This window comes from Neolamprologus brichardi, chromosome 23 (genome assembly GCF_056152115.1).
Source record: "Neolamprologus brichardi isolate AB-2024 chromosome 23, ASM5615211v1, whole genome shotgun sequence".
NCBI classification, from domain to species: Eukaryota; Metazoa; Chordata; class Actinopteri; order Cichliformes; family Cichlidae; genus Neolamprologus; species Neolamprologus brichardi.
In genome coordinates this window covers 28852079-28862078 of record NC_142125.1, presented here as the reverse complement: position 1 = coordinate 28862078, position 10000 = coordinate 28852079, and positions in this window count along the sequence as shown.

Here is a 10000-nt window from a genome sequence, read left to right as displayed (position 1 = left end):
TAACCCTAACCCTATCCATAACCCTAACCCTAACCCTAACCCTATCCATAACCCTAACCCTAACCCTAACCCTTACCCATCCCAAACCCTAACCCTAAACCATAAACCCTAACCCTATCCATAACCCTAACCCTAACCCTAACCCTATCCATAACCCTAACCCTAACCCTAACCCTAACCCTAACCCAAAGATGGCAGCTTCCTCATGCGTATAGTTACAACTCTAAGCAACTGTCCTACGGAGGAAAGACTCACTGCTCACCACTCAAACAGTCGACACTAATAAAAAGTTTGTTTTGGATGATTTTTGTCCATTTCATCCCTAACCCTAACCCTAAACCATAAACCCTAACCCTAAACCATAAACCCTAACCCTATCCATAACCCTAACCCTAACCCTAACCCTAACCCATCCCTAACCCTAACCCTAACCCTAAACCTATCCATAAACCTAACCCTAACCCTAACCCTAACCCTAACCCATCCCTAACCCTAACCCTAACCCTATCCATAACCCTAACCCTAACCCTAACCCTAACCCATAACCCTAACCCTAACCCTAACCCTTACCCATCCCTAACCCTAACCCTAAACCATAAACCCTAACCCTATCCATAACCCTAACCCTAACCCTAACCCTAACCCATCCCTAACCCTAACCCTAACCCTAACCCTAACCCATAAACCCTAACCCTATCCATAACCCTAACCCTAACCCAAAGATGGCAGCTTCCTCCTGCGTATAGTTACAACTCTAAGCAACTGTCCTACGGAGGAAAGACTCACTGCTCACCATTCAAACAGTCGAGACTAATAAAAAGTTTGTTTTGGATTATTTTTGTCCATTTCATCCCTAACCCTAACCCTAAACCATAAACCCTAACCCTATCCATAACCCTAACCCTAACCCTAACCCTATCCATAACCCTAACCCTAACCCTAACCCTAACCCTATCCATAACCCTAACCCTAACCCTAACCCATCCCTAACCCTAACCCTAACCCTAACCCTATCCATAACCCTAACCCTAACCCTAACCCTATCCATAACCCTAACCCTAACCCTAACCCATCCCTAACCCTAACCCTAACCCATAAACCCTAACCCTAACCCTAACCCTAACCATAACCCTAACCCTAACCCTAACCCATCCCTAACCCTAACCCTAAACCATAAACCCTAACCCTATCCATAACCCTAACCCTAACTCTAACCCAAAGATGGCAGCTTCCTCCTGCGTATAGTTACAACTCTAAGCAACTGTCCTACGGAGGAAAGACTCACTGCTCACCACTCAAACAGTCGACACTAATAAAAAGTTTGTTTTGGATGATTTTTGTCCATTTCATCCCTAACCCTAACCCTAAACCATAAACCCTAACCCTATCCATAACCCTAACCCTAACCCTAACCCATCCCTAACCCTAACCCTAACCCTATCCATAACCCTAACCCTAACCCTAACCCTATCCATAACCCTAACCCTAACCCTAACCCTAACCCTAACCCAAAGATGGCAGCTTCCTCATGCGTATAGTTACAACTCTAAGCAACTGTCCTACGGAGGAAAGACTCACTGCTCACCACTCAAACAGTCGACACTAATAAAAAGTTTGTTTTGGATGATTTTTGTCCATTTCATCCCTAACCCTAACCCTAAACCATAAACCCTAACCCTAAACCATAAACCCTAACCCTATCCATAACCCTAACCCTAACCCTAACCCTAACCCATCCCTAACCCTAACCCTAACCCTAACCCTATCCATAACCCTATCCCTAACCCTAACCCTAACCCTAACCCATCCCTAACCCTAACCCTAACCCTATCCATAACCCTAACCCTAACCCTAACCCTAACCCATAACCCTGACCCTAACCCTAACCCTTACCCATCCCTAACCCTAACCCTAAACCATAAACCCTAACCCTATCCATAACCCTAACCCTAACCCTAACCCTAACCCATCCCTAACCCTAACCCTAACCCTAACCCTAACCCATAAACCCTAACCCTATCCATAACCCTAACCCTAACCCAAAGATGGCAGCTTCCTCCTGCGTATAGTTACAACTCTAAGCAACTGTCCTACGGAGGAAAGACTCACTGCTCACCATTCAAACAGTCGAGACTAATAAAAAGTTTGTTTTGGATTATTTTTGTCCATTTCATCCCTAACCCTAACCCTAAACCATAAACCCTAACCCTATCCATAACCCTAACCCTAACCCTAACCCTATCCATAACCCTAACCCTAACCCTAACCCTAACCCTATCCATAACCCTAACCCTAACCCTAACCCATCCCTAACCCTAACCCTAACCCTAACCCTATCCATAACCCTAACCCTAACCCTAACCCTATCCATAACCCTAACCCTAACCCATCCCTAACCCTAACCCTAACCCATAAACCCTAACCCTATCCATAACCCTAACCCTAACCCAAAGATGGAAGCTTCCTCCTGCGTATAGTTACAACTCTAAGCAACTGTCCTACGGAGGAAAGACTCACTGCTCACCATTCAAACAGTCGAGACTAATAAAAAGTTTGTTTTGGATGATTTTTGTCCATTTCATCCCTAACCCTAAACCTGAACCATAAACCCTAACCCTATCCATAACCCTAACCCTAACCCTAACCCATCCCTAACCCTAACCCTAACCCTAACCCTATCCATAACCCTAACCCTAACCCTAACCCATCCCTAACCCTAACCCTAAACCATAAACCCTAACCCTATCCATAACCCTAACCCTAACTCTAACCCAAAGATGGCAGCTTTGTCCTGCGTATAGTTACAACTCTAAGCAACTGTCCTACGAAGGAAAGACTCACTGCTCACCACTCAAACAGTCGACACTAATAAAAAGTTTGTTTTGGATGATTTTTGTCCATTTCATCCCTAACCCTAACCCTAAACCATAAACCCTAACCCTATCCATAACCCTAACCCTAACCCTAACCCTATCCATAACCCTAACCCTAACCCTAACCCTAACCCTATCCATAACCCTAACCCTAACCCTAACCCATCCCTAACCCTAACCCTAACCCTAACCCTATCCATAACCCTAACCCTAACCCTAACCCTATCCATAACCCTAACCCTAACCCTAACCCATCCCTAACCCTAACCCTAACCCATAAAACCTAACCCTATCCATAACCCTAACCCTAACCCAAAGATGGAAGCTTCCTCCTGCGTATAGTTACAACTCTAAGCAACTGTCCTACGGAGGAAAGACTCACTGCTCACCATTCAAACAGTCGAGACTAATAAAAAGTTTGTTTTGGATGATTTTTGTCCATTTCATCCCTAACCCTAAACCTGAACCATAAACCCTAACCCTATCCATAACCCTAACCCTAACCCTAACCCATCCCTAACCCTAACCCTAACCCTAACCCTATCCATAACCCTAACCCTAACCCTAACCCATCCCTAACCCTAACCCTAAACCATAAACCCTAACCCTATCCATAACCCTAACCCTAACTCTAACCCAAAGATGGAAGCTTCCTCCTGCGTATAGTTACAACTCTAAGCAACTGTCCTACGGAGGAAAGACTCACTGCTCACCATTCAAACAGTCGAGACTAATAAAAAGTTTGTTTTGGATGATTTTTTTCCATTTCATCCCTAACCCTAAACCTGAACCATAAACCCTAACCCTATCCATAACCCTAACCCTAACCCTAACCCATCCCTAACCCTAACCCTAACCCTAACCCTATCCATAACCCTAACCCTAACTCTAACCCAAAGATGGCAGCTTTGTCCTGCGTATAGTTACAACTCTAAGCAACTGTCCTACGAAGGAAAGACTCACTGCTCACCACTCAAACAGTCGACACTAATAAAAAGTTTGTTTTGGATGATTTTTGTCCATTTCATCCCTAACCCTAACCCTAAACCATAAACCCTAACCCTATCCATAACCCTAACCCTAACCCTAACCCTATCCATAACCCTAACCCTAACCCTAACCCTAACCCTATCCATAACCCTAACCCTAACCCTAACCCATCCCTAACCCTAACCCTAACCCTAACCCTATCCATAACCCTAACCCTAACCCTAACCCATCCCTAACCCTAACCCTAACCCATAAACCCTAACCCTATCCATAACCCTAACCCTAACCCAAAGATGGAAGCTTCCTCCTGCGTATAGTTACAACTCTAAGCAACTGTCCTACGGAGGAAAGACTCACTGCTCACCATTCAAACAGTCGAGACTAATAAAAAGATTGTTTTGGATGATTTTTGTCCATTTCATCCCTAACCCTAACCCTAAACCATAAACCCTAACCCTAAACCATAAACCCTAACCCTATCCATAACCCTAACCCTAACCCTAACCCTAACCCATCCCTAACCCTAACCCTAACCCTAACCCTAACCCATCCCTAACCCTAAACCTAAACCATAAACCCTAACCCTATCCATAACCCTAACCCTAACCCAAAGATGGCAGCTTCCTCCTGCGTATAGTTACAACTCTAAGCAACTGTCCTACGGAGGAAAGACTCACTGCTCACCACTCAAACAGTCGACACTAATAAAAAGTTTGTTTTGGATGATTTTTGTCCATTTCATCCCTAACCCTAACCCTAAACCATAAACCCTAACCCTATCCATAACCCTAACCCTAACCCTAACCCTAACCCATCCCTAACCCTAACCCTAACCCTATCCATAACCCTAACCCTAACCCTAACCCATAACCCTAACCCTAACCCTAACCCTTACCCATCCCTAACCCTAACCCTAAACCATAAACCCTAACCCTATCCATAACCCTAACCCTAACCCTAACCCTAACCCATCCCTAACCCTAACCCTAACCCTAACCCATAAAACCTAACCCTATCCATAACCCTAACCCTAACCCAAAGATGGCAGCTTCCTCCTGCGTATAGTTACAACTCTAAGCAACTGTCCTACGGAGGAAAGACTCACTGCTCACCACTCAAACAGTCGAGACTAATAAAAAGTTTGTTTTGGATGATTTTTGTCCATTTCATCCCTAACCCTAACCCTAAACCATAAACCCTAACCCTATCCATAACCCTAACCCTAACCCTAACCCATCCCTAACCCTAACCCTAACCCTATCCATAACCCTAACCCTAACCCTAACCCTATCCATAACCCTAACCCTAACCCTAACCCTTACCCATCCCTAACCCTAACCCTAAACCATAAACCCTAACCCTATCCATAACCCTAACCCTAACCCTAACCCTAACCCTATCCATAACCCTAACCCTAACCCTAACCCTAACCCAAAGATGGCAGCTTCCTCATGCGTATAGTTACAACTCTAAGCAACTGTCCTACGGAGGAAAGACTCACTGCTCACCACTCAAACAGTCGACACTAATAAAAAGTATGTTTTGGATGATTTTTGTCCATTTCATCCCTAACCCTAACCCTAAACCATAAACCCTAACCCTAAACCATAAACCCTAACCCTATCCATAACCCTAACCCTAACCCTAACCCTAACCCATCCCTAACCCTAACCCTAACCCTAACCCTATCCATAACCCTAACCCTAACCCTATCCATAACCCTAACCCTAACCCTAACCCTAACCCTTACCCATCCCTAACCCTAACCCTAAACCATAAACCCTAACCCTATCCATAACCCTAACCCTAACCCTAACCCATCCCTAACCCTAAACCTAAACCATAAACCCTAACCCTATCCATAACCCTAACCCTAACCCTAACGCAAAGATGGCAGCTTCCTCCTGCGTATAGTTACAACTCTAAGCAACTGTCCTACGGAGGAAAGACTCACTGCTCACCACTCAAACAGTCGACACTAATAAAAAGTTTGTTTTGGATGATTTTTGTCCATTTCATCCCTAACCCTAACCCTAAACCATAAACCCTAACCCTATCCATAACCCTAACCCTAACCCTAACCCTAACCCATCCCTAACCCTAACCCTAACCCTATCCATAACCCTAACCCTAACCCTAACCCATAACCCTAACCCTAACCCTAACCCTTACCCATCCCTAACCCTAACCCTAAACCATAAACCCTAACCCTATCCATAACCCTAACCCTAACCCTAACCCATCCCTAACCCTAACCCTAACCCTAACCCATAAACCCTAACCCTATCCATAACCCTAACCCTAACCCAAAGATGGCAGCTTCCTCCTGCGTATAGTTACAACTCTAAGCAACTGTCCTACGGAGGAAAGACTCACTGCTCACCATTCAAACAGTCGAGACTAATAAAAAGTTTGTTTTGGATGATTTTTGTCCATTTCATCCCTAACCCTAACCCTAAACCATAAACCCTAACCCTATCCATAACCCTAACCCTAACCCTAACCCTATCCATAACCCTAACCCTAACCCTAACCCTATCCATAACCCTAACCCTAACCCTAACCCTATCCATAACCCTAACCATAACCCTAACCCTAACCCATCCCTAACCCTAACCCTAACCCTAACCCTATCCATAACCCTAACCCTAACCCTATCCATAACACTAACCCTAACCCTAACCCATCCCTAACCCTAACCCTAACCCATAAACCCTAACCCTATCCATAACCCTAACCCTAACCCAAAGATGGCAGCTTCCTCCTGCGTATAGTTACAACTCTAAGCAACTGTCCTACGGAGGAAAGACTCACTGCTCACCATTCAAACAGTCGAGACTAATAAAAAGTTTGTTTTGGATGATTTTTGTCCATTTCATCCCTAACCCTAACCCTAAACCATAAACCCTAACCCTATCCATAACCCTAACCCTAACCCTAACCCTATCCATAACCCTAACCCTAACCCTAACCCTATCCATAACCCTAACCCTAACCCTAACCCTAACCCTATCCATAACCCTAACCCTAACCCTAACCCTAACCCATCCCTAACCCTAACCCTAACCCTAACCCTATCCATAACCCTAACCCTAACCCTAACCCTATCCATAACCCTAACCCTAACCCTAACCCATCCCTAACCCTAACCCTAACCTATAAACCCTAACCCTATCCATAACCCTAACCCTAACCCAAAGATGGCAGCTTCCTCCTGCGTATAGTTACAACTCTAAGCAACTGTCCTACGGAGGAAAGACTCACTGCTCACCATTCAAACAGTCGAGACTAATAAAAAGTTTGTTTTGGATGATTTTTGTCCATTTCATCCCTAACCCTAACCCTAAACCATAAACCCTAACCCTATCCATAACCCTAACCCTAACCCTAACCCTATCCATAACCCTAACCCTAACCCTAACCCTATCCATAACCCTAACCATAACCCTAACCCTAACCCATCCCTAACCCTAACCCTAACCCTAACCCTATCCATAACCCTAACCCTAACCCTATCCATAACACTAACCCTAACCCTAACCCATCCCTAACCCTAACCCTAACCCATAAACCCTAACCCTATCCATAACCCTAACCCTAACCCAAAGATGGCAGCTTCCTCCTGCGTATAGTTACAACTCTAAGCAACTGTCCTACGGAGGAAAGACTCACTGCTCACCATTCAAACAGTCGAGACTAATAAAAAGTTTGTTTTGGATGATTTTTGTCCATTTCATCCCTAACCCTAACCCTAAACCATAAACCCTAACCCTATCCATAACCCTAACCCTAACCCTAACCCTATCCATAACCCTAACCCTAACCCTAACCCTATCCATAACCCTAACCCTAACCCTAACCCTAACCCTATCCATAACCCTAACCCTAACCCTAACCCTAACCCATCCCTAACCCTAACCCCTAACCCTAACCCTAACCCATCCCTAACCCTAACCCTAAACCATAAACCCTAACCCTATCCATAACCCTAACCCTAACCCTAACCCTAACCCATCCCTAACCCTAACCCTAACCCTAACCCTATCCATAACCCTAACCCTAACCCTAACCCTAACCCATCCCTAACCGTAACCCTAAACCATAAACCCTAACCCTATCCATAACCCTAACCCTAACTTTAACCCAAAGATGGCAGCTTCCTCCTGCGTATAGTTACAACTCTAAGCAACTGTCCTACGGAGGAAAGACTCACTGCTCACCACTCAAACAGTCGACACTAATAAAAAGTTTGTTTTGGATGATTTTTGTCCATTTCATCCCTAACCCTAACCCTAAACCATAAACCCTAACCCTATCCATAACCATAACCCTAACCCTAACCCTAACCCATCCCTAACCCTAACCCTAACCCTATCCATAACCCTAACCCTAACCCTAACCCTATCCATAACCCTAACCCTAACCCTAACCCTTACCCATCCCTAACCCTAACCCTAAACCATAAACCCTAACCCTATCCATAACCCTAACCCTAACCCTAACCCTAACCCTATCCATAACCCTAACCCTAACCCTAACCCTAACCCAAAGATGGCAGCTTCCTTATGCGTATAGTTACAACTCTAAGCAACTGTCCTACGGAGGAAAGACTCACTGCTCACCACTCAAACAGTCGACACTAATAAAAAGTTTGTTTTGGATGATTTTTGTCCATTTCATCCCTAACCCTAACCCTAAACCATAAACCCTAACCCTAAACCATAAACCCTAACCCTATCCATAACCCTAACCCTAACCCTAACCCATCCCTAACCCTAACCCTAACCCTAACCCTAACCCTATCCATAACCCTAACCCTAACCCTAACCCTATCCATAACCCTAACCCTAACCCTAACCCTTACCCATCCCTAACCCTAACCCTAAACCATAAACCCTAACCCTATCCATAACCCTAACCCTAACCCTAACCCATCCCTAACCCTAAACCTAAACCATAAACCCTAACCCTATCCATAACCCTAACCCTAACCCTAACCCAAAGATGGAAGCTTCCTCCTGCGTATAGTTACAACTCTAAGCAACTGTCCTATGGAGGAAAGACTCACTGCTCACCACTCAAACAGTCGACACTAATAAAAAGTTTGTTTTGGATGATTTTTGTCCATTTCATCCCTAACCCTAACCCTAAACCATAAACCCTAACCCTATCCATAACCCTAACCCTAACCCTAACCCTAACCCATCCCTAACCCTAACCCTAACCCTATCCATAACCCTAACCCTAACCCTAACCCATAACCCTAACCCTAACCCTAACCCTTACCCATCCCTAACCCTAACCCTACACCATAAACCCTAACCCTATCCATAACCCTAACCCTAACCCTAACCCTAACCCATCCCTAACCCTAACCCTAACCCTAACCCATAAACCCTAACCCTATCCATAACCCTAACCCTAACCCAAAGATGGCAGCTTCCTCCTGCGTATAGTTACAACTCTAAGCAACTGTCCTACGGAGGAAAGACTCACTGCTCACCATTCAAACAGTCGAGACTAATAAAAAGTTTGTTTTGGATGATTTTTGTCCATTTCATCCCTAACCCTAACCCTAAACCATAAACCCTAACCCTATCCATAACCCTAACCCTAACCCTAACCCTATCCATAACCCTAACCCTAACCCTAACCCTATCCATAACCCTAACCCTAACCCTAACCCTAACCCTATCCATAACCCTAACCCTAACCCTAACCCTATCCATAACCCTAACCCTAACCCTAACCCTATCCATAACCCTAACCCTAACCCTAACCCTAACCCATCCCTAACCCTAACCCTAACCCATAAACCCTAACCCTATCCATAACCCTAACCCAAAGATGGCAGCTTCCTCCTGCGTATAGTTACAACTCTAAGCAACTGTCCTACGGAGGAAAGACTCACTGCTCACCATTCAAACAGTCGAGACTAATAAAAAGTTTGTTTTGGATGATTTTTGTCCATTTCATCCCTAACCCTTACCTTAACCCTAACCCTATCCATAACCCTAACACTAACCCTAACCCTAACCCTATCCATAACCCTAACCCTAACCCTAACCCTAACCCATCCCTAACCCTAACCCTAAACCATAAACCCTAACCCTATCCATAACCCTAACCCTAACCCT